The 27,126-nt window shown below is 38.2% G+C and overlaps 1 protein-coding gene across 1 annotated transcript in view; it reads left to right on the top strand.

Moving 5' to 3' along the window:
* LRRC4C (leucine rich repeat containing 4C) overlaps positions 1-27,126 on the top strand; it is a 1,282,290-nt gene that overhangs the window by 272,073 nt on the left and 983,091 nt on the right. Inside the window, exon 2 of the mRNA XM_066251306.1 lies at positions 11,340-11,526. The gene's annotated coding sequence lies outside the window, so the exon portion shown is untranslated. The remainder of the gene's footprint in view (positions 1-11,339; positions 11,527-27,126) is intronic.

Raw genomic sequence — 27,126 nt, 5'->3', positions numbered from 1 at the left:
AAACATATTTGAATCAATCCCTGTAAACTCATCATTTTGTAATTATTTTTAAATATCTAACTTCTCAGCATATTAGACACCCTTTGAGAGCAGTTTTCTGTGTGTATTGGTTCCAGTTCTGGTTCCAGTTCTAAATAAAAACTAACATTTATTTCATCACTTCATTCATTTAACACATTTAGGTCTTAGGTCTCCAGCACTGCTCTAGGAGCTAGTGTCAGCAGTGAACAAAATTCTTGTCCTCCTGGAGCTTATTGTCTGCTGTGTGGATGGATAACAGAGAGATGTGTACTATTTCACAGAGATGTGTACTATTTCACAGAGCTATAATAGTAAGGAGAAAACAAAGGGAAGTTGTAGAAAGGAAGTGCTGGGAGGGGAGTGGAAGAGATGACTAAGGTTCCTCATTGTGAAGGTCATATTTGATGGAGTACGACAAGGACATGAAGAAACAAACCATGTGGATATCTGAGAAAATTCCCAGCGAAGGGAGCACGGACTGCAGAGGCCCCATGGGGATACTATGCAAGGGTACACATGAAACAAGACATATAAAGAGTATCGTCAAGAACACATGGATGAATCTGGTAACACGTGTTGATCTTCAAAGCATAAGGAAGAAATCCAACTCTGAGATTATTTCTAACCCAGGTCTTCATATAAACTCTAAATCATGTCTTGGAAATACCGTAAATGATGGAAAAGCTAAGATGCAATTGGAAAGTAACTGTAGCCTGTGAATGTACATTTTCATCCTCATGTCTCCAGGCAGTCATTGCCTTCCTCCCTAGAAGTATCCTTCTTGGCAATGAAGAGCAATATCTCCTATACGATTATGGCAAAGCGGATGAGAATCACTGTGTTGGGGACTTTATGTAAAGTCATAAATTATCTTAATAAATCCTTTTTTAAAAACTGTCATGATAAGGTAGTTTCTTCTCTCTTTTACAGATGGCTACAGGGAGACTGGTGCTCAAGGTCACAAGGGAATGCTAGCCAGAAACATTAAAATTTCAAAGGTCTGATATCTTAAAAATTAAATATTGTCAAAATTAAGAAAGTGTTATATAGAATAATTTTTAGAAAAAAACATTTAAAAATAAAGTCTAGACATTGTTTTTGTTGCCATATTTTTGCAGTTATAGGTAGCCAAAAAGATAAGAATTTAAAAATAAAAATTATAGACAACATGAAAATATGGAAGAGAATGAAGAAACAAAAAGTTAAAATGATCAAACTGAGGTTCATAATGGACTCATCACAATTTATACCTAGAGATGACTATGATATGGTGAAATTACCATTGTATTAATTGATTCTTTCACCTATCATCCAGTACATGTCCATTGGGCACCCACTGTATATCAGGCAGTATTCTAAGAGGTAGAGATGCACAGTGCACAAAAGCAGACAAGGTCCCTGCCTTCATAGAGCACATATTTTAGAAGAATAACTAAGTCACAAATAAATAGAGAACCAGATATTGTTAGGCATCAGTCTTCTATTATAACAAAGTGAAGAAAGTGGATAAAAATTGATAAGAATGTTATTTCCTTTATTATTTTTAATAAACTAACCAGAGTATACTTTTTGAAAAAATGACCTTTGAGGAGAGACCTCAGTAAAAGCAAGGGCAAACTCCGTAATAATCAGAGGAATACTGTTCATGCAGACTGAGCAGCAATTATGAGGTCTCAAGGCAGACCCATGGGAAGCATTTGTGCATTTGGAAAAGTTGTAGTTCAACTAATAATTTTTTTTCTTACATCTGAAACCTTTAGGGAAAATTTGTTTGGGAAAGTCTAATTTACAGGGGAAGATTTCAATTCAGGTCTAATATTCTGCTGTAGTTAGAACTCTAGATTATGGTGAGACCACAAAGTTTATTTTACTGTCCTTTTTTTAAGAGAGAGAGACAGAGAGACAGACAGGGACTGACAGACAGGAAGGAAAAGAGATGAGAAGCATCAATTCTTTTGTTGCAGCACCTTAGTTGTTCATTGATTGCTTTCTCATATGTACCTTGACTGGGGGTGGGTAGACTCCAGCCACGCCTGTGACTCCTTGCTCAAGCCAGCAACCTTGGTCTCAAGTCAGCAGCCATGGGATTATAGACTCATGGGATCATGTCTATGATCCCGCACTCAAGCTAGCTACCCCATGCGCAAGCTGGTGAACCTGTGTTCAAGCCTGTGACCCTGAGCTCAAGCCAGCGACCTCAGGGTTTTGAATCTGGGTCCTCAGCATCTTAGGCCAATGCTCTACCCACTGTGCCATCACCTGGTCAGACTATTTTGCTGTCTTTTATAACATGATGTTTTTCTGTAACCAATTTTCTTTCTCTGTAAATATATTCTCTCAAATATTTATTAAATACCTACTATTTGCCAGGCATTGGCTATTTGCAGATTTGTTAATGCTTGCATTTTGCTAGTACTTAAACATACATTTAACTCTCAAGGGGTTTCAATCCAAAGAGTAAAAGATACCATCTGAATATTTAAGAACTCCACTGGGAGGCAGAATGTTTAACTGCCATATGAGAGAGAGATGATATGAACCCAAATAAAGATGATTTTACTATAAACTCCAGTGATGCCAAAGTCTTCCTGGAAGAGGAATGATTAAGTATTTTTACTGTTTGTTACAAAAGTGTTTTTTGTTTACCAAAAATAGTGGACCTCTTAGCAAATGCTACTTGGTAACAAAATGTTATCATAGTTTTAATGAAAAAAATAAACTGCTTGTCTCATTGTCATTAGACTTTCTTCAAGGTCACTTGATTCAGACTTAAGGTATTAATCAAAGTCTTGGACGTTACCCACACTCCCTCTGGCCAGGCAAACAGTAGCTGTCCTGTGCTCAGCTTCCCTTAAGCTTTTGTATATTGGGTCTAGTTTCCTATCTTTGTTTCAGCAATTCTAACACAATTTGTAATCTATTTTCCAGATACATTGGTTGGTACATAGGTGAATGAGCATTTTTTAAAATGAAGAAATGAATTTTAATGGAAGGAATATGGCAATTTCTTTTTTATAAAAAATTTTTAAAGATTTTGTTCATTTTAGAGAGAAGAGAGAGAGAGAGAGAGAGAGAGAGAGAGAGAGAGAGAAAAGGGAGAGGAGTAGGAAGGATCAACTCCCATATGTGCCTTAACTAGGCAAGCCCTGGGTTTTAAACTGGTGACCTCAGTGTTCCAGGTTAACACTTTATCCACTGTGCCACCACAGTTCAGACCAACTATGGCAGTTTCAACATGGCAAAATTTTAATTTCACACAATTGTTTTTTTTTATCCTTTGGGGTATCTGAAACTTTTAAAGTATCACTTATAATAACAGATATCAAAGAATAATATGAACATATGTGATGAATAAAATAAATGAAAGCTTTTCTGTGTTCTCACATCTGAGTGGAATCAAAGAATAAAACCTTCATTTATTTTATCATTTGTGCATATATAAAATAATATCAGCTATTGAAGATAAATTTAAAATACTGAGATATCTAAAGAAGTCACATTACCCCTTAGTCCTGCCATCCAGAAATAATCATTAACATTGTCATGTTAATGATGCTGCTTTTGATTCTCCTTCTTAAGTTTATTACGTGCATGACTTATCTCTTCTGGTAGGAGTAAAAAGACCTTCTGAAGACATTTGTTAAATGAATGTCTGAAGGTGGAACAGTTTAGAAATTTAATAATTTTTATTTATTTTTCCCCCTGTATTTTTCTTAAGTGAGAAGCAGGGAGGCAGAGAGACAGACTGCCACCAGGCCCAACCTGGATCCACCCGGCATGCCCACCAGGGGGGCGATGCTCTGCCCATCTGGGCTACTGCTCCTCCGCAACTGGAGCCATCACAGCGCCGGAGGTGGAGGGCATGGAGCTGTCCTCAGTGCCCAGCCAACTTTGCTCCAATGGAGCCTTGGCTGCAGGAGGAGAAGAGAGAGACAGAGAGAAAGGAGAGGGGGAAGGGTGGAGAAGCAGATGGATGCTTCTCCTGTGTGGCCTGGCTGAGAATCGAACCCTGGACTTCCACATGCCTTGCTGATGCTCTACCGTGATTTTTCATTCATTTAGTTTTTATTTCAGAGATTCATTGTAGACAGTCACTTGTTTTGACAATTACCCAGGAGATTGTATTCCCTTCCGTTTAAAAGTAGTTTGCTGAGATAATCACAATCATTGTAGCCTCTTATAACTGGCAGAAGTCCTAACTTAACTAAACATTAGCCTTGGCAAAATAAATTTGAACAAGCAGTCAATTCACAAAATTATTAATTGTTCTTACTTGACTGTGTCTCCTATTTGGCGTTTGGTTTTTCACTATGATATACACACATATATAAGTATAGTCAATCTCATGTCCTTCTGATATTATTTAACTTTAGCTCTCTGAATTTCTCAAAAGAATAATTCACAAGGAAAATATTGAATGTTTCAGTTATTTAAAGTATAACTTGTAATGAAAGAGATCAGAGAATAAGATATGTTATATACACATACTGTCTGTTGATAATTAAAATAACATTTATTTTGCATTCATTCAGTTCATTAATTTTGCTGGAATGCAGGTGATGTCCTTAAACACAGGACCTGTGAGATATACTTACTATTTTAAATTTTTTTTTCTTACTCAGGAATTACTATTCTACCATACCTCCCAAACATTTGATAATATCTAGAAACATTTTTGGTTGTCATATCCAGAATGGGGTTGGGTGCTACTAATATCTAGTGGTTAGGGGTCAGAAGTGCCGCTTAGTATCTCATACAGGACAGCCCCTACAACAATTACCTAATTCAATATATCAATATCACTGAGGTTGAGAAACCCTGTCTTAAAATATTTTACAATCTTAGAGAGGGAAGCAGGCATGCTATTACAGGAATGAAATTAAGATTACAATATATACCAAGGAAAAGTATTCATGATAGATATAGAAAGGATGTCTACTTTCCTTGAAAAGGATAAGAGATTTGAGGAAGCGATATTGAGCTGAAAAGGGGAAGAGATAGCAAGGAGAAAACATTTCAGAGAAAGAAATAGCTTGAGCAAAGTCATAGAAACATCATGCACAAATGGCTTAAGTTTAACTAAGCTAGAGTTCAGTGTGGTTGGTATGCAGCCCTGGGAAGAACAAATTTGGAACAGAATTTCAGAGACTCAATTATTAAGATTCAGTTTTGCAAGTCTGAACTGTATCCTGTTGGCTAAAGAAATCCATGGGAAAGACTATGCATTAGTTTTTTTTTTGTCTGTTTGTTTTTTGTGTGTTTTTTTTAATAGTGAAATACTTCTGGCAGCCAAACAAAACTAAAAGACAAAAAATTGATTAGCGGCATAGATGTCAAGTTGGCTAATGATTATATGTGTATGTTAAAAGTCCTGAAGGACTCATATCTCTCAGAAAGTGTGGGTTTTATGGCCGCTGCTGTGTGATGATAATGCCAAGGAGGCTGAATGGATGGAATTTGCATCCTTGTTGGATGTGGGGTGAGGAGGAGATATCAAATGGAAATTTTCAAAAATGAGTTATGTAAAATATTGGAAGTAAACTAGTTTATCCAAGGAGAATGTTAGAAGAGAAGAAATTTCTCTGAAAATATTAGTATTTAACTGTCAAGTAGAAAAAAATAGCTCTGAGATATTAGAATATGTAGTCAGGGACATGATGGGGCAAAAGCAAGGTGGCTTCATGAGACAAAAAAATAAATAAAGGGCATTCGAGTTTGTAATTTGAAATTAAGCCAATACAGATAAATACTATTTTCACTGCCAGCATTTAAATTATGAAATAATTACTTTTAAAATATGTATCTACAGTAATCAATACCCAAGAAGGTGATTTAGATTCCAGAGTGAAGAAAACAACTTAAGGTAAGATCGACAATCAGAGGCCCCAAATCTCACAGAGTTCCCAGAACTGGGGAACAGAACCTCAGGGCTGAGTCTGACATTTTGTCCCCTCAGAGGGGAGCCCAGGCCATAAGCTCAATTCATAAAGAGGCCAGATGTGTATTACCTGCATAAAGCCTCCTGCTGTGTCTTTGTAAGCAGAATGAGAAAAGCTCTGACCACTAGCCCTTAGGAAAAAGGAGTGATTTTTGAGAAATTGGCAATATAAAACAGCTCTAAGCAAACTTGTGCATTCCAAATTTGTATTACTTATGTGGTGTGAACATGGCAGGTTGAGAAATTAACAAGAATCCTATTATAAACTCTTTGAAGCTGGGACAACAGTGAAGACATCAATATGATATGACACTCTATGGGTTTTGCTATAAACTGGGGGTCCCAAAATACTCATGTGTATTAGTCACCTTGAGCTGCCATAACAGAACACCACTGACTGAGTGGTTTAAAAATTTATTTCTGCATATTTCTAGAAGTTGGAAGTCAAAGATCTATGTGTTCCAGGGTAACTTTACTGGTGAGGCATCGCTTTCTGGCTTGCAGGTGGTCACCTTCTTGCTGTGGCCTCATGTGCTCTTTCCTCAGTTGCACATAGACATTTTTGTGTCTATCTCTCTGTACATACACCACCAGTTCCACTGGTTTAGGGCCCTAACTTGTGATATCATTTAAAATATCACATCCCATAACTAGAGATAACTTCACTAAAAAGAACTATTAGAGAATGAAACCGGTAAGATAAATTGAGCCCCTCCCACCAAAATAAGGACACACACACACACACACACTTATGTATGTGTGTGTGTTTAAAAAATTCAAGTGAACACCCAACAGAAGAGCAAAATAATATGTAATATCTAGACAAAGGAAAGGAGGGAGGAATAAAGAAGACGGTATCCATCTAAGGATAGGGTAAAGATTCGGATGTAAAGGATTGAGACCAAATAGAGGATGATGGTGTTCTCTGAGAGGAAAGGAAGTAAAGGTAGGGAGAATTACAAAGGGGGCTCCAACGGTTTTTAATATTTAGTTCTGGAAAAAATAATTAGTCCAGTAAAATAAATGTTAACATTTATTAAATATGTGGAGAGGCAAGATTCATTGACTTCAGTCTGAACTAGATAATTACGTTAACAAGTTAAAACGTGTGTTGGTATCTGATAACTGCTTTCTTATCCAGTACATCTTACTGTTGTAACTTGAGTAAATTTATTCAATTCCTTTAGGTTTTATTTGCTCAATTTTTATATTTTTTCTTTCTTTTTTTTTGGATTTTTCTGAAGTTGGAAACAGAGAGGCAGTCAGACAAACTCCCGTATGCACCCAACCGGGATCCACCCGGCATGCCCACCAGGGGTCGATGCTCTGCCCATCTGGGGTGTTGCTCTGTCACAACCAGAGCCATTCTAGCACCTGAGGCAGAGGCCATGGAGCCATCCTCAGCACCCGGGCCAACTTTGCTCCAATGGAACCTTGGCTGCAGAAGGGGAAGAGAGAGACAGAGAGGAAGGAGAGGGGGAGGGGTAGAGAAGCAGATGGGCGCTTCTCCTGTATGCCCTTGCTGGAAATCGAACCTGGGACTCCTGCATCCCAGGCCAACACTCTACCACTGAGCCAACCGGCCAGGGCCAATTTGCTCAATTTTTAAATGTGTACAATTTACAATATTCCTTATCTTCCAGGTATTATCTTTTTAAACATTGTAAAGTGTATGACACAGTATGTAGAGAATCTGTCACCAATGTATGGTAACTGGTGGAAATGAACAGGCAACAGCAGCATGAAATTAAAGGAGAGTTTTTTAAAAAAGGAAAGCATGTCTCATTTTTTTCACATGCAAGCAAAATATTCAAATGACCAGTATTGACCATTGGATTTAACTCTTACCATTTTATTGATGAAGTTTACCTGAGCAGTTTGGGGAGATTGGTGACAGCAGAAGACGGTGAGCCTGGGTTGAAGAGGTAAAAGGAGAGATAAAAAGAATGCTTGCAGTATAGTGTTGGAAACAGAGAGACAAAATAATCACATATTTATTCATAGAAGAAGCTAGAGAGAAAACAAGAGTTTTAAAAATGGACACCTGCAAATGTGAACTATTTTAAGTAGTTTGGTTGTAGAGGAAAATAGGTCAGTGACTAGAGCTAGGTGATATATGTGTGTACACGCATGTAAAGATTTTGGCATGTTATCAGACTGAAAGGAGAGGTTCAGTAGCAAAGGAGGAGAGAGGTGAGAAAGTAGTAAGAAAGGTAGAAGTCTGATGGGTCTAGGTCCTAGAAGAGACAAGAAGGGATTGGAATCAAGAACACGGAAGAGTTGGCTATAAGCAAGAGAGAATCACTTGTCTGAGATTAGAAGGAAGTAGAGAGTGCAAGACATGACACTTAGCCTCGCATATGTCTGTGAAAGATCTGAGACAATGTCCTCCCCTGAGAAAGCACGTGTAATTTTTGTTGTTTTTGGTGGTGTGCTTCTTCTTGATCAAGAATGAAGACTCAGTCATTGACATATTCCATGAGAAATGCTTCCTCTGATGGAAAAATTGAATTCAGGCTCAATCCTCCTTCCCTAAAGAAGGATTTTGGTCTGTGAATTAGCAATGTTTGAAACTTCAAGTCACCATACTCATTTGATTGTGCTAGTTACTGGCTAAGCCTTTTGGGAAATAAACAGGGACCAAGACTCCACATTTCCATGTCCTCTACCAAAAAGAGCTTCCCCAAAATAGACTAATTTACAAGCTGTAGTCATAGTCGAATGTTATATTTCTATTTTTGTGATGACATAAAATCATTAAACCACTGCTAGTAGTGAAAGCAGTCATTTCTGGTAGTAGAACTGCCCTGTGTCCATTCAAAGAGAATTACATTTTAAATGACACACAGAGAGCAGTGTCCTCCTGAGGGGTGTGGCATGGACTGAGATTTGACTTCTGCAATAACTTATTAAATGTCCTCCCTTGATTTTGCTGTAGCACCCAAGCTCTTAGTTCTGAATAGCGGTGTCTAACTGGCTGGCATGAGCACAGGTCATAAAAATGTTTCCAATCTTTTCTGAGTCATCTTCTAAATGTTTGTATTGTGTGCATTTTAAGTAACTGTTACACTATTAAAAGTTTTTAATATCAAGACTTCACCCTCTCTTGAAATCTCTCAAGGTTCTTTCTCATTACATCACATATATCACATAAACAAAATTATGATTGCCCACTACACATCAGTTATATTATCTGAGTTAATCCTCACAAAACCCAATGAGGTAGATATTATGGCCATGGACAAATGAGTACCATGAGATTGCAGGAATGAACTCAATCTTTCCAAGATCAATTGAGATTCAAATTCAGGTCTGAATAAAAAAGAAAATTGAAATTTAAATGTGACCTCATTTAAATTGAATAGAATATCTCTTTCAGGCTGTGAATCTATTTTAAAATGTACAAGAAAGTTTTCACTTGCTCAGGTATTCAGCTATCAACTTTATAATCAGTAAAGCTGTATTAAGAGACACCCTTTGTATGTAAGGCCAAAATAGATTTCCTATCATCCTACTAAAACTGGCCCTGGGGGGCCTCATGTGGTGCTAGATATATTATAGTTACAAAGCCAGTCAATTCCATGGAGAAATAGAGCCTGCTCCCACATTCCAAGAGCCGGTGATGAAGTAATCATATACAATAGATGCACTACTTATGGGGATGAATGTTGCCAGAATTTTCAGATTTGATTCTGTCCAACACCCCCCAAGAGAGGTTTATCAGTAGAGGAAAAGGATGACTCCCTCTGGACATGGCATTTACCTTTCCCAAGGCATCTCAGTCTTTTGATTTAATTACTTAAATATATTTCTGAGTCCCTATTCTCTTTTTTATAATAAGCTTCTTCTTCTTCTTCTTCTTCTTCTTCTTCTTCTTCTTCTTCTTCTTCTTCTTCTTTTACAGAGACAGATAGAGAGAGAATCAGAGAGAGGAACAGATAGGAACAGACAGACAGAAAGGGAGAGATTCTTTGTTGCGGCATCTTAATTGTTCATTGATTGCTTTCTTATATGTGCCTTGACCAGGGGGCTACAGCAGAGTCATTGACCCCTTGCTCAAGCCAGTGACCTTGGACTTCAAGTGAGTGACATTTGGGTTCAAGCTAGCAACCATGAGGTCATGTCTGTGATCCCACAATCAAGCGAGCGACCGAACACTCAAGCTGGTGAGCCTGCGCTCAAGTCAGATGAGCCCACGCTCAAGCCAGAGACCTCAGGGTTTCAAACCTGTGTTCTACAGGTCCCAGTTCGATGCTCTATTACTCTAACCACTGCACCACTGCCTGGTCAGGCTATAATGAACTTCTTAACCAGGACAAAAACAGAGGAAGCTTACACAGTAGGACTGATGAGAGCACATCATATTGGAAGTATTCATGATGGTAGTGGTCTCTGCTCTCCAATTTCTCATTGTTCTTTGGGGCAGCACACAGGAAGTCTCAGCACTGGGTTTCAGGAAGATTTTAAGAAACTGGGTAGGAAAGCAATAGCTCCTTCTCTGGCATGACTAAAAGCTGGAATCCACCAACTACATACATGCATGACATAGTCTCAGCTCCAAGTCCTGTTCTGAAAACTTGGACATCCATAGTGAGAGAACACAAACCACCTTTCTGACAGGATCCGGGTGCTGTTCTGTGAGTCTTCGAGTTCCGCTCTTTGATATACTTCAGCATGGCTGAAACTGTTTCCTCAGCATTGTACCAGACTCGGTTGCTTAAACATTTTGTGGTGATTTCCACATGATCTGCAGGAGGCTAGCTCTTTCTTTGGGAGACTGGCATATAGAAGATGTTTTTTGAATGAGCCAAATCTTTCTTACGCTGGCCTGATCGTTCCTTTTCTACCATCATGGTGCTTAGTACAGTGCATTATAATATTTAAATAAAGGAAATAATGCATAGATGAATGAATGAGTGAATGTAGGAATGAATGAATGAATGACTGTATGAAAAAAGTGTAGTCAGCTGGGTTCTCTTTTTTCTCATACCACCTTTCCATTCTGCTCTTTCTTGAGGAGTACAAACAGATGACTCTAATGAGAAGTCTGCTTCCCTGCAGAAGTCTCTCTTCTGTATGATAAATTTCTCTTCTCTTTCACCTGAAACTCATACTCACTCAGTCCTCAGATAATCCCTACCTCACCAACAATGGACACACAGGCTGTAGAATAGGGCTCTTAATGTCTTGTAATGAAAGCCCTCAAGTTTATTTTTTAGTTTTGTTTGAAATATGATAAAAAAGAAATTCCTTATTTGTACTAAAAATTCCCCTGGAATTAGATCTTAACTTTTAATAATAGCTAACGTTCTTAAATGTTTGCAATGCGCCGGTGCTGTGGCAAATACTTGACATAGATTATCTCATTTCATCTTCACAGAAACCAATGAAGTGTTTACTGTCATTATCCCTATTTGATGAAGAGGATACTGAGGCTCACAATGAATTAATAACTTGTACAAGATCATCCAATGTCGAGTGATCAAGAGTGGATGACCTGAAAGCACACACACCAGCTGGGACCAGCCTTATATTGAGGGGAACTTACAGAGTCAGAGCCATCGCAGGTGAGCAATCTTCTTAATGCCAGTTGCACGGGAAATTGGTGAGCCAGGTATCAGACCTGAGAGGACCCCCACTCTTGAGCCATGGGTCTAGAAACTGCATGGTTGGGAGAATGCCAGCCTTTCCTCTGGGAGGGTTGGAGCTGAGGTACAAACTTTGTGGTTACAGTTCTATAACGTAGCAGAATTGTCACTTCCAGCCCCAATATTCAGCCTTAGAGTTTATAACTGAGACCTCACTAGCCCATCCCTAGGAATGTTCAGAGTCTAGATACCAAGCTCTATTTTACCATTGAATGCTGTTGGAGATTCTTGACCTTTCATTCTGTTCTGTCTCATCAGCATTCTATCATGAGGTCTGCCTTTACAACTCAGTTGTCACCAGTTTCCATATCTTCTGGGGTTTAATTTCCAAATAATTTTTGAGGAGTTGGGGAAGCAGCAACTGTCTGTTTGGGGAGCCAGCTTACTAGGTATACAGATTAGGCAAACTAATCCTTGCCTATCAGCTAACCACTAAGTGGTCAAATTTTTATTTATGTACTGCAGTCTGATGCCAGAATCTTCCCAGTTTTAAATCATTTTCAGTGAAAATTTGATATAACAACCTATACATGAATTTTATGTAGCATTGATGTACATACTTTTCCTGTTGTATAATATTGCCTTATGTTTCTAGTTGACCTTTTGAAATACGTATGTACTATCCACCTATTTCTAGCCTTTATAACTCACCATTTGGTGCTTTCTGCTCCATTAGCCATATACAAAGGGTATGTTGTTGACCATGGAATTCATAGGCTTCTTCACACTGGATTATGTGTGTGGGGATAGATGGTGGGGAGATTTTAAGAAGTAGGGTTCCTTAGAAGAAATAGTAAGTCCAAATTCATAGTTTGTAACTTCTGTGCTGTGTATGCATATCTTTATATTTTAAAATAGTACTAATGATATTAAGAACTGGTCTCTGTGTCAGTTGGGTTATGTGGTTACAGTTATTTGTTATCTTGAATTCTACTTGTGTATGTCACAGTGTCTAGTTTCACTCTTTCCAATAATTCTCATTTTAATTTGATAAACTTATAAACTTTATAAATATAAAACATCTCTGAGGTAAGAGAAATCATCAGTGATTTAATGCTGATAACGTCTTTATCACCAAGTATAAGGTTCATGAGATTTCATTTATTTTGTTCATTACTGTATATTCACTGTGCATAGATAGTAGTGAAACCAAAGTTGTTGCTCAATAAATATTTATTGTTTGAATAAGTAATGAATAACTCTTTTGCTAAGAAATTAATTATTAAATCAATTGAAGTTTAGTTATGTTTTAGTTTAGTTAGGAATTTTAGTTATGTCAAGGTCTTGTTTTTAGTTATGTTTATGTATTAAATTAAAGGAAAAATGAAAAACTTCTTATACCACTAATTTATGTAGGAATATAATGAGGTGGGAAAAATGATCATTTGCCCTTACTGTATCCAATTTACTTGTTTTTTTCTGAGAAGGGCCAATATTTTCAAAATATTTTTATTTAATTTGTGTGATTGAAAGTACTTTTGACTCTATAGAAATGTGTATGTGTGTATAAATGGGGAGAGTGGTTAATGATTAGAAAATTATACTCACCACTGCCAAAAAGAGAGAGGGAGAGATACTAAATAGCAGGGTACCAAAGAAAGCTCTGCTTTCACACCTCTCCCTTGTAAGCAATTATATTATATTATTTGAGAGGGTAAAATCTTATTTGCTAGTTGTGTGCCCTTGAAGAAGTTACTTTATCTTTCTGTGCCTTGTTTTCCTCATTGACAGAAACCTTATAATCTTGTGAAGAATCTGTGAGTTGGAACATGTAAAGTACATAGATTCAGTGTTGGGCGCAAAGGAAGCACTCAATAAATATTATCATTACTGATATTTTCATGTCATAATGCATACAACATCACTGTATCCAGGAAACTTATGCAAGTCAGGAATGGCATGATCCCTGACTTGGGCCCCAATGTTTCGTGATTCTATAGAGAGTGTTTAAAACTCTCTGGTTGTCTCTTAATAAAAATCCAGCTCACATCACATTAAAACATGTATTCAGGGACCACATAATACTTGTTATGTCTTATTGAAATTGGTTTTTTTTGGAACCCATCCAATCATCCTTGATATGGCTTCTACTCTTTGAATGCCCTGGCTTCCTTTGGTGTGTGAGTGTGTGTGTGTGTGTCTGTGTGTGTTTAATTGGGACTAGGCCAATTCTTGCAATGGTGCAGATGAAGGAACATTTTCTGACTACACCTCTCAAAGTTCAGCTAGCCCAATTCTACATACAGTTTCAATTTAGAAGAGTTTAGAAGGAATAGAATGAGGTAAACACCTGATGTTTTCCCCTGTCAACATGGCCCATCGAATGCTGTCAGCAGAATATTAAGCCTCAGGATGTGGTAATTCTGCTAGGCAACAGTATCCTGACAAAGAAATAGAAACTGCTTTAGGCCATGAAAAATGTAGCAGTTCTAAATATACCTATACTTTATGTCAAAACACACAGAAACACCCAACTGGATTTAAAAAAAGTGTGAAGATTTCTTGAGTGTTATTGAAGGCAGACTTCCGATTTTGTCTCTGTAACTGACTTTGGTGCTCTTCTTCTCTCTTTTCCTGGCCCTTATCCACTTGACTTCCCAATGACCCATTCTCTGACTTCCTTTAGATAATTTGAAAATACTGAGCATACAGATGCTAAGGGTAAAGGGGATCTTCATCTCCCCTGGAAGCCAGACAGCAACTCTCTTTTCTCACTCCCACAAAAATTTTTGCAATCTCGTTGTAAATACTTCTGCGGTACTATAATGTCCACAGAAAATATTGAACAAAACTTCTCATTAACGACATTTTCGTGGGTTTTGATAAAAGTCAGCTTACTCCCAGTCTTAAAGTGAAAACAACATTCTTGACTTTAATAAATAAAATAAATTTTGAAAAGTTAAGGTGATATAATAAAAACAATATAGAATCTATCATTGCAGTTTAATTTTTTTTAATCTCTGGCTGTTTTTGAGTAAAAAGCTAAAGGACTCCTTACAAAATAAACATATACACAAAATAAAATCTACAAGATAATTTGAAGGTGATTTTAGGAATTTCTATAATGTATATAAATATATATGCATCTCACATTCAAACCCCTGCATTGACTCAATATATGTCTAGACACTTGCAATCAGGGCATCACAAGACCATACAGTAGAGCGAGTAGGTTACAGGTCTTTCTGCCCTCATTGTGAGAAAATACAGCAATTTCCCCCCAAGCCATAGGAAATCTGATTTCTATGCTATCCTTAACATGTAATAGTTTGAACATACTGCTAAAGAATTTTTCAGTTATTCTTTCAGTGAATATTTATTGCAAACCTCCTCTTAACTCTGATTAGTGTTTTTATTGGATATGAGTGTGGAATAGAGGTGACTAAAGTTTGTTTTCTGACCTCGAGGAAATCATAGCCTATAAGGGGAGATAGATGCCTGAATAAGTATGCTATCATATGCCATATATGTAGACCTATACAGGATGGGATAGGTCAAAAGGAGATTTACAGCTGTGAGTATGCAAAACAGTCCATTCTTATATTATTATTTATTAATTATTGCAATATTTTCCATATGAACAACTGTAAATCTACTTTTTTCCTAACCTGTATGTAGGAGAGTCAGCCTAATTTTATTTAGGAATGAGAAACAGGGTGAGGACCTATACCACAGAATACATATGTTTAGCCTGACCAGGCAATAGCATAGTGGGTAGAGTGTCAGACTGGGATGCAGACTAACCAGGTTCAAAACCCCAAGGTCGCCCTGGCCGGTTGGCTCAGCGGTAGAGCGTCGGCCTGGCGTGCAGGGGACCCAGGTTCGATTCCAGGCCAGGGCACATAGGAGAAGCGCCCATTTGCTTCTCCACCCCCACCCCCTCCTTCCTCTCTGTCTCTCTCTTCCTCTCCCGCAGCCGAGGCTCCATTGGAGCAAAGATGGCCCGGGCGCTGGGGATGGCTCCTTGGCCTCTGCCCCAGGCACTAGAGTGGCTCTGGTCGCAGCAGAGCGACGCCCCGGAGGGGCAGAGCATCGCCCCCTGGTGGGCAGAGCGTCGCCCCTGGTGGGCGTGCCGGGTGGATCCCGGTGGGGCGCATGCGGGAGTCTGTCTGACTGTCTCTCCCCGTTTCCAGCTTCAGAAAAAAAACACACACAAAAAACCCAAGATCACTGGCTTGAGCATGGGCTCACCAGCTTGAGCGTGGGGTTGTTGGCTTGAGTGTGGGATCATAGACATGACCTCATGGTTTCTGGCTTGAGCCCAAATATCGCTGTCTTGAAGTCCAATGTCACTAGCTTGAGCAAGGGGTCACTCATTCAGCTGGAGCTCCCTTGTCAAGGCACATATGAGAAAAAAATAAGTGAACAACTAAGATGTCACAACAAAGAATTCTGAACTTTGAAGGTGGAGTGGAGTTCACCATTTATATTCCATGATGTGGATATAACACAAAAACTAAACTGAGCTCTTAGTTTTGGTCCTTGGACTAGATCCATTTTTTGGCAATTATGTATAAACATCATTGACATAAATATTCTTATAGCTAAGTCATAGTATATACCCCGTCTCTCCTTACAATACAGTCCTAGATGTTAAATTACTGGTTCAAAGGACTAGCACGTTTTCAAAGGTTAAATATACTTTTCAAGCTAGCATCATAGAAGAGAGGCCTTTGAGGTGAGACTATCTTGAATTCAAAATAAAACTTTCCTTTTGTTGGTTATTTGACCTTGGGCAAATTGCCTGTTCTTTATTACTTTTAGTATCTTCCTTAAAAAAAAATAAGCATCATAATGCTTACCTTAAAATGCTGCTTTAAAAACTGTAGTTGAAGTTAATAAGTACTTATTAAATCTCTCTTATACTTTTGAAAATAGGTGCCAGATGGTTGTTAAACCCTGACATACAGACTCAAGCATTCTAAATATTTTAGGTCAGTGCCATTAATTAATTTTTAACAGAAAATTGTACTACCTAAAAAACAGTGTGGTATAGACAGTTCATTTAATCTCCCAGATGTCAAAAATTCTGACTCTATTTAAATAACCTAAAGTTGCTGGCCTGTTGTAAAAAATTGGGGCTGAAAATTGTAATGTTCAGTATTTAATAAAGAGACAGAAACCTGGAATAAAAATCATATTTTTCCACTTATAGCCCAAATTTTTATTTTAATATAAACTATTATTACTGGTGTTTAAATCTGCCATGAATCCTTTTTACTTATTGAAAAAGAAGAGGCATCATGCAGAATTTACACTTCTCTTGTGCTAGCCTGTGCCTTATGAGTTTTTCATATTATATTGACGTAGGGCATTGACTTGAAGGCTCCAGATTTATTTTTGAACTCCTGTCAGCACTCCATAATTACCATTGCCCAGAAGAGAAATGCTATTTTGTCTCCTGCATCATCAACACGACTGTCAGCAAATAAGGAAGGCATCGTCTTTGCCATTATCACTGCTAATATATGAAGCAGAAAGGAACAGCTGGATTTTCACACATTGGGCTATTAAGAAGTACTGGCATTTACTAAAATCTATTTTCAATTTCTACCTACCTCTTTTCCTCTTTTTGCTTTAAGGATGTATTTAAAGAAAAAAAACATCATTTTTTTTTCTGTTTCAAAGCTTATTTTCAAGCTCTGAATATGGAATTTTTATTGATTTCAAAGTCATTGGTCTCAATGTCATATTTCCCCCTTGGCATAAAAATGCAAAATTAATGTTGATTGCTTAGTGGTTATTTTATTTATCTACTTTTACTACTCTGTTTTATTTGTGTCCTATATTCCCTGTGATGTTTCATTTTCTCTCTTGTCTCCAGTTTTGCTTAAACTTGTAATGGCAATGGGTAGAAATAATCTTTTTTAATGGAGTGTTGCAAGAGATGAATCTTGCTGCAATCAAAGGGCAATGCAATAGCTCAGAAATTGGCTCTAAGACCTCTGTAGCCTATATAGTTATGGTACACCAAAATTAGATAGTTAAGGTAATGCTGTTAAATAAAGGGTGTTTTTTTTTAAATGTATACATAGTGGAATTGTGAAATGTGGTAGCCTCTTTGTAGAGCAGCTTGGCAGTTTCTCAAACATTGAACTTAGAACCCTGGCTAGGTAGCTTAGTTGGTTTACAGCATCACCCTAGAACACCAAAATTATGGGTGTGATCCCCGGTCAGAGCACATACAAAAATCAACCAATAAATGCATTAATAGTGAAAAACAAATTGATGTTTTGCGCTCTCTCTCTCTCTCTCTCTCTCTCTCTCTTTTCTCTAAAATCAATATACAAATTAAAAAATTTTAAAAGTTAAACATAGAGTTACCGTGTAATCCAGAAATTCTGCTGGTAGGTATATTCCTGAAAAAATTGGACATATATCTACACAGAAAGCTGTACATGAATACTCATAACAGCATTATTCATCATAGCCCCAACGTTAAAACAGCCCACATGTCCATCAATTAGTGAATGGGTAAATGAAATATGGTACATCATACAATGAAAAATTATTTGGCCACTAAAAAGAACAAAGTACTGATTCATGTTACAACTTATATGTACTGTGAAAACATTACAGGCAGTAAAAGAAAATAGAAACAATTGGCCCATATTATATCATCCCATTTATATGATATGCCCAAAACAGGAAAATTTACAGAAACAAAAATTAATTACTGGTTTCTAGGAGTTGGAGGTGAGGGAGGCAGAGCAGTGTTTGTTGATGTGTGTGGGATTTCTTCTTGAAATAGGAAATGTTTTAAAATTAGTTATTGGTGATCATTGAGCAACTCCATAAATATTCTATAGAACCATTGAATTATATACATTACAAGGGTGAGCTTTTGGTATGTAATTTATACCTCTAACTTTTTTGGTAAAAAGTACAATGAAATATATACATTATTAAAAAATAGAAATCAGGAAAGGTAGAAATGAAGGAGTTACAAATGAACAATTTATTATCTTAAGCTTTTCATCTTAAATATTTTTATGAGCATTTATATTTTAATTACTTCAGAAAATATTTTAATTGAATGAAAAATTTATTTAAGCATTTATTTTAAGGATAGGTGATTGCCAGTTATTTGCTAGTATAAATTTTATTTCTGTATTTCTCAATTTGTTTATTTTTATTGTTTGAGAACCAGACAAGGTATTTGTGGTCACTGGCCCATGTGTGATATAGATGAGAGTCTTCAAGGACCTGGATGTATACATTAGGAATTAACTAGCAGCTGGCAGCCTGGTAATCCTAGAAGTCATTGTCTTCTCACTTGGGTCACTGCTGCCTTTAGAACTCATAGGAGTAGACGCCTGCAATGTCATATCCAACAGTGATTGAAGATGTTTTTCATCTATTCCTCATTTTGAGAAAAGTGTGGATATCTAATTTTTCTCATTGAAAACTGGTTTCAAGGCTTTACCTAGCTAAATGTGGCAGGCAGGTAATTCACAGACTTGTAGGCCACTAACTCTGACAGCCCAGGATGGTGAATTAGAAAACAGGTTAGTCTGAATGCTTCATGTGTCATTTTCCTAATGCAAGATTTAGTACACTTACGGCTCTTATAATGAGATCAAACCAAATTTATAGCAGAATGAACAAATAAGAATACAAAATGAAGGTCAATACGAGCTTTCACAGCTCCATACTGCACCAGTTAGATCTCTGGTGAAAGGACTTAATGCAAGTTGATGTGTGATTGTTCCAGTTTTAAAAGAATGCAATTCAGTTTACGTCTGGTTTCATTTAGGATTGTTGGGATAGCACTTGAGTAATTCAAAGAGAAGAGAAATGTAAAGGGTACTGAGTGTGTATACAAGAGTGTATATTTATCCTGCACTTTACTGTTGTTATAAATGCATGGATCTATCAAGTCTGTTATGATTTCCTCATGTATAACTGAGAGCTAGCAAGTATGCCACTCAAAGAAGTTATGTGACTATTCCAAATTGGTAGTACTAAAACCATTTGCAGAGTGCAACACATTCCCTGTGTAGAAGAAAAGATGCAGGGTATAGACTTAGACCTACCATCAGATGATGTGTTGGTTAGTGATGGATGCATAAACAAAATTAAAATGAGTGTGCGAATACAGTAATGCCTTGGTTTTCACTGACTTAAGTTATTGTCAGTTTTGGTTTTCCTCTATTTTTACCGTGAAAATTTTGTCTCGGTTTTCATCAGTTGCCTCAGATTTCATCAACGTGCCCATAGTGACCTCACTGCTAATATTGTGAAAGCAAAGGGTGACCCATGCGTTCCTCTGCTCAGTATGGCATTGTTTCTCAGTTCTGTGAGCATCACCACAAGCATTTAGCCATTGCTTTCCAGTGTTTTTGTGCTTTTTTTATTGATTGCGAGTGCTAATACAGTAACTGGATTTACATTGATTCATATGGAAATAATTGCCTCGGTTTTCATCGGTTTCGGATTTCGCAGGTTGTTTTCAGATGGATTGTCAACGAAAACTGAGGCATCACATTACTTTCTATTTATACAGGAATAATTTATATGAGAAAAGATCTCAGTTGGGAACTAATGCCAAAGTCCCCATGTATTTTACATAAAATATCAAATATCAAAGGACCTGATATGTTACCAGTCATTTCATAGAGTAATTAACACATATCCTGTCATAATTCTACGGGAATATTTATATTATATAGTTTAAAATATATGTAAATTGAGAACCAGAATGACTTCAACTTCAGTAACCCATACATAGAAACAAGAATTGGGAAAGGAAGTAAGCGTATCAAATAACATTTATGAAGCCCCTATTCTAGAACTATTTGAGAAGATGCTAGAGTGATAACACATTCAATTTTCCAGAAATCATAATAGGTAGATTTTATTATTCTCACCTCACAAAGAAGAGTGTTAAAGGTCCCAGGTCATGAGCCTAGTTTTTAGCTGATTTTTATTTCAGCACAATATGTTTTATTTTTTACTTAAAAATTAAATTTAAAGGTATGACATTGATCAATAAGAGTACATAGATTTCAGGTAAACATCTGTATAGCATTTGTACTGTTGATTGTGTTGTATGTCCAATACCCAAATTCAGATAATTTTCCATTACCGCATATGTATTTGTCTCTCTTTTTTTCCCTCCCTCCATCCCCTCTCCCTCTGATAACCACTTCACTTTTGTCTATGTCCATGAGTCTCATTTTTATATCCCGCTTATATGGAAATCATATAGTTCTTAGCTTTTTCTGATTTACTTATTTAACTTGGCATAATTTTCTCAAGATCCATTCATGTTATCATAAATGGCAATATATCATCATTTCTTATGGCTGAATAGTATCCCATTGCATATATGCACCACATCTTCTTTATCCAATCCTCTATCAGGGCACCTTGGTTGTTTCCATGTCTTGGCCACTGTGACTAATGCTGTGACGAACATGAGGGTGCATGTGTCTTTGTGTGACAACATTGTAGATTTTTTCAGGTAGATAACCAGTAGAGGGATTGCTGGGTCATATGGTAGTTCTAGTCTTAGCTTTTTGAGGAACCGCCATATGGTCTTCCATAGTGGCTTACCAGTCTACATTCCTACCAGCAGTGAATGAATGTTTCCTTTCCTCCACAGCCTCTCTAACACTTGTTTTTACTTGTCTTGTTGATAACAGCCAGTTTAACAGGTGTGAGGTGGTAGCTCATTATATTTTTGATTTTCATTTTCTCTAATAGCTAGTGAAGAGGGGCATTTTTCCCAATATCTATTTGTTGTTTGTATGTCTTCATGGGAGAAGTGCCTATTCAGGTCCTCATCCCATTTTTTTTTTTTTTGACAGAGACAGAGAGAGAGTCAGAGAGAGGGGCAGATAGGAACAGGCAGCAAGGGAGAGATTCTTTGTTGTGGCATCTTAATTGTTCATTGATTGCTTTCTCATATGTGCCTTGATGGCGGGGGATCTCCAGCAGAGCAAATGACCCCTTGTGTAAGCCAGCGACCTTGGCCTCAAACCAGTAAACTTGGACTTCAAGCCAGTGACCTTTGGGCTCTAGCTACCGACCATGGGGCCATGTCTATGATCCCACATTTAAGCCAGTCACCCCATGCTCAAGCTTGTGAGCCCTTTCTTAAGCCAGCAACCACGGAGTTTTGAACCTGTGTCCTCTGCATCCCAGTCCAAAATTCTATCCATTGAGCCACTGCTTCATCAGGCCTTCTTTCCATATTTTTTTTTTGTATTTTTCTGAAGTTGGAAATGGGGAGGCAGTCAGACAGACTCCCACATGCACCTGACCGGGATCCACCCGGCGGCATGCCTACCAGGGGGCGATGCTCTGCCCATCTGGGGTATTGCTCTGTTGCAACCAGAGCCATTCTAGTGCCTGAGGCAGAGGCCATGGAGCCATCCTCAGCGCCCAGGCCAACTTTGCTCCAATGGAGCCTTGGCTGCGGGAGGGGAAGAGAGAGACAGAGAGGAAGGAGAGGAGGAGGGGTGGAGAAGCAGATGGGCGCTTCTCCTGTGTGCCCTGGCCAGGATTCGAACCCAGGACTCCTGCATGCCAGGCCGACGCTCTACCACTGAGCCAACCAGCCAGGGCTTCTTTCCATTTTTTAATTGGATTTTTTGCTTGTCTGTTGTTGAGCTTTGAGAGTTGTTTCTATATTTTAGAAATTAACCCCTTATAGAGTTGTTTGTGAATATCAACTTCCATTTTGTTGGCTGCCTTTTTGTTTTGTTGAGGTTTCTTTTAGTTTATAGAAGCTTTTTAGTTTAATATAGTCCCATTCATTTATTTTTGGCATTTACTTCTCTTGACTTTAGGGTCAAATTTATAAAATTTTCTCTATAGCCAAGAACTGTAAGTTTAGTACTTATGTTTTTTTATGTAATTTATTGTTTCAGATTTTATATTTAGGTCTTTGATCCATTTTGAATTAATTTTTGAGCATGGGGACAAAGTGTAGTCAAGTTTAATTCTTTTTCATGTGGCTTTCCAATTTTCCTAACATCATGTATTGAAGAGGCTTTCTTTTCTCCATTGTGTGTTTTTGGCTCCTTTTTCAAAGATTATATACCCATATATATGTGGTTTGATTTCTGGGCTCCCAATTTTCTTCCACTGGTCCGTGTATTTTAAAACTTGCATTTTTATTTCAGACCACATATTTTAAACCCAATCATGATATTGGGAAGATATTGAGTTTTAGCTTTTGTTATGAAAATTAAATCAGATTGAATTGTAGTCCTTGATTAATTTCTTAATGCTGTAATCAACCTCACATTTTATTTGATGCATGTATACTTTCAAAAAGGTTACAGTTCACTCTTTGGTCAGAGCATTGGGAAAGCCCAAGATCACAAGTAATCTTTTTTCTTTTTTGTATTTTTCTGAAGCTGGAAACGGGGAGAGACAGTCAGACAGACTCCCACATGTGCCCCACCGGGATTCACCCGGCACGCCCACCAGGGGGCGACACTCTGCCCACCAGGGGACGATGTTCTGCCCCTCTGGGGCGTTGCTCTTGCCGTGACCAGAGCCACTCTAGCGCCTGGGGCAGAGGCCAAGGAGCCATCCCCAGTGCCCAGGCCATCTTTGCTCCAATGGAGCCTTGCTGCGGGAGGGGAAGAGAGAGACAGAGAGGAAGGAGAGGGGGAAGGGTGGAGAGGCAGATGGGCGCCTCTCCTGTGTGCCCTGGCCGGTAATCGAACCTGGGACCTCTGCACGCCAGGCCGACGCTCTACCACTGAGCCAACCGGCCAGGGCCAACAAGTAATCTTGATTAGAAAAAACTTGTTGCAAAGAGAAAGTCTGCTTTCTTCAAATGTTCAATATTGTTCCTGGACAGGATCAGTTGTCACCCTCCCTGAATCTCCCAACACACACTTTGATTATATCTTAATTTAGAGTAAACGCACAGAACGATAAATATGAGTTGGCTTCATCATAACTAGAGAGATGTATGGACTTCACAGCATTCACTAGAGGGTAACAGTGGGGTAAGCATACTGACCGGTCCTTATTTATTGTGAACAAATAAATAAGAATGTTATAAGCCTCATTATTAGAGTTTCTTCCTTAGTTCTTGCTAAATACCTCTCCTTATAGTAATAGTGTATAATAAGCCATGAGGGTAGGTTTCCTTCCATTGTCTCTGAAACTGTTATTCTTAAGTATTGACTTCATTCTGAAGCTGGCTTCTCTAAGGGCAGAAAAACAGATGCCAACAGCTCTTATTCCTAGAGCTTTTCTACACACATTCAGGTCACTAGGCCATTTTACCAGTCCGCAGCCCACAACAATCATAGTGAGCAAAGGATGTATTAATCTGCTTGGGCTGCCATAACAAATTACCACAGACTGGGAGGCTTAAACAACAATTTATATTCTCAGTTCTGATCCTGGAAGTCCCAAGTCCAAGATCCAGGTTCAGCGGAGTTGGTTCTAGTGAAGTGTCTCTCTGTGGCTTGCAAGTGGTCTCCTTCTCACTGGGCCTTCTCAATGGTCTCTTCTCTGAGTGCACATACTCCTGACGTCACTTCCTCTTCTTAAATAAACTAACAAGTACGAATTGCCAGTTATAAAAGTAGTCATGGGGATATAAAGTACAACATAGAGAATATAGTCAATAATATTGTAATAACTATATATGTTGTGAGGTGGGTTCTAGACTTTTTTAGGTGAGCACTTCATAAGGGTCACCACTGTGTTGTACACTGATATGATATTGTATGGAAACTATAATTGAAAAGTAAATTTTTAAAAAAAGGCAGCAGTCCTATCGAATTAAGGACCCATGTGTTTGACTTCATTTCTTTCTGAAAGGCCCTGTTTTCAAATACAGTCACATTGAGGGGTTAGAGCCTATGAATTTTGGGGAGGACACACTTCAGTTTTTAATAGATAGAATTATGTTAATTCACTCAGAACAGTTATATTCTATCCTCTGGACCTAGGGTGGTGGAGAAAGGAATTTTGAAAAAATACTAATTTTCCCTAGAACAATTAGGTCAGAATGTTTTAGGACACAGCAGGGCATAAGCACTTTTTTAAAACTTCCCATTATAAATTACAGATTTGTATATAGGACTAAAAACCACAGACTGAAGCCATGTAGGGCCTATTGCCCAATCCATAATGCATCAAGTGTTGAGAAGACTGTTGGCAAGAAGGAAGGGGAAATTAGTGCTGACGCTGGTGTAGGCAGGTTGACAAGGAATATATATATATATATATACGGTATATTATAGTATTTTAATCTATATACTACATTATGCAATATATTAGAAAACATATTTAAACTGCATGCCGCAGTATTCTTAGGAACTAAGGTACCCATTAATAGACAAAGCTCTAGAATCAGACAGCTGGAGTTTAATTCTGATTACATGACATTAACTCCTAAGAAAAGTAAGAACGCTAATAATAGCCTTCTCCTTTGTTATGAGATTAAATGATATTCCACATGCAAAGCCTCAAATAGTCCATTGGTATTATTATATTAGCGGCAGTTTAAGAAATCAGGTAGGGAAAACCCAAGTACCCATTTCCATTTACGTTCTCTAATGCACTAAGATCCTTAGGCTCTGTAGCAAGAGATTCAGCAGTGTGTCCTTGCAAAGCCTAAATTAGCTGCATTTTACATATCAAAGTGATAGGAAGTAGGGCCATCAGAGGGCATAGGGAAGCAGCGAAGTGATTCTAAAACTAGAGTTTAAGGTCTCAGTAGAGACTCTGGGAGAACTGTGAGCAAAGTTCAAGCTATTCAAGGTGACTCGGAGCTTTCCAAGGATGCTGCTGGAAGGAATGAACCCCTTGCTGTGCTCACTCCTGCTCTGTTGGAATATTAGATTTCTTTTTGTGTGTGATTAATTTAAACTCTCCGCAAACCCAGCTTGTTGAAAATTTTACAGAACATCTCAAACAAATGTGTTTTGAGTGGAGGCTGCCTATGAGAAACAGCTCTTTCTAAAACACGGAGCAGTTCAGTTTGGCATTTCAATCTGTCTCCTTTTACATTTATATTAGAAAAAGCGGAACTGGTAGAAATGTTGATTCTGCGCGTTGAGAATGGTTAAAAGATACATCTTTTGTTCCCTCTCCGCTCTCTTTTAGCAGCGTTCCCTTACTCTCGTCTCAAGTGTGTGGGAAGCCCTGCCAGTCTAATCTTTAGCATTTTGATAAAATTGCCACACACATACAAAAAAATCTTTTCTGTTTTTTTTCTAAATCTTTATCTTAATTGGAGGTTTGAAGGGGGTTAATGGTGGCTATTTTCCTGGGTTTGTTTAAAGTGTGCCTCTTCAGCATAGACTCGCTGGCCAGCTAAGGAGGTTTATTCTTACATTGCTGAGTGGTTAAGCCCGTGGATTCAGAGCCAACCTGCCTGCTTTGAAACTTTGCCTTTGACATTATTAGTTTAACTTCTCTAAGATTCAGATTACTCAACTGCTACATGAGGATAATGATAGCATGTACTACATAGAATCATTGTGGAAATTCAGTTTGCTAATGCATAAGGAACACTGCTGGATCCATAGCAAGCATCACTAAGTGTTTGGGATTCCTGAAGCTTATTATTTTTTTCTTATTTTCCAAGTGAGAGGAGGGGAGATAGACAGACTCCCACATGCGCCCCGACCAGGATCCACCTGGCCACTCCTGTCTGAGGCTGATGATCTACCCCTCTGGGGTCATGCTCGCAACTAAGCTACTTTTAGTTCCTGAGGTGGAGACTCCACAGAGCCATTCTCAGTGCTCGGGGCCGATGTGCTTGAACCAATTGAGCAATGGCTGCTGGAGGGGAAGAGAAAGAAAGAGAAGAAAGAGGGGTGGAGAAGCAGATGGGTGATTCTCCTATGTTCCCTGACCAGGAATTGAACCTGGGACGTGCTCACACTAGACTGACACTCTACCACTGAGCCAACCAGCCAAGGCCCTGAATCTTATTTTAAGGTTTCTTTGCCAAACACACTCAGGACACATGCTTTTGATGACCATGAGATAGAAAATCTCCCTCTAGGCCAGTAGTCTGGGTCTAAATCCTGACTCTATCACTTAGAAGCTGAATAATGTTAAACAGTAATCACTAGTAACCTGTGTTAACTCATGTCTAAAATGGGAAAGATAGAAGTTCTCCTCTGTATATACAGTTTAATTACATGAAATAAACTTCCATGTATCTGCTGCCGAGTTTAAGCCGCTATTACCTCCTGCTTTCAGAATGACTGTATCCTGACAGTGGTTCTCAGAGCTTCCGTTCTCACCCATTGATAGCTCATCCACTATCCAACAGTCTAAGCCACTTAAAATATAAATTAAATCATGGTACTTTCTTGTTTAATATGTTTATTATTTTATCATTTTTGGAATAAATGCCAATCTTATAACCCTGGTCTCTATGGCCCTACACACTTTCTTCTTTTTAAATAAGAGATCAGGTTGTGGTTAATAGCATGGGGTAGACTGGGATGGTGGTGCCAGTGGTTATAATGATGAGTTTCCCAGGAATAAACAGACAGGTGGGATTGGTGCAGACAGACAGGG

This window comes from Saccopteryx bilineata, chromosome 1 (assembly GCF_036850765.1).
Source record: "Saccopteryx bilineata isolate mSacBil1 chromosome 1, mSacBil1_pri_phased_curated, whole genome shotgun sequence".
In the NCBI taxonomy this organism is placed as follows: Eukaryota; Metazoa; Chordata; class Mammalia; order Chiroptera; family Emballonuridae; genus Saccopteryx; species Saccopteryx bilineata.
This window is presented reverse-complemented; position numbering and strand designations above follow the sequence as displayed.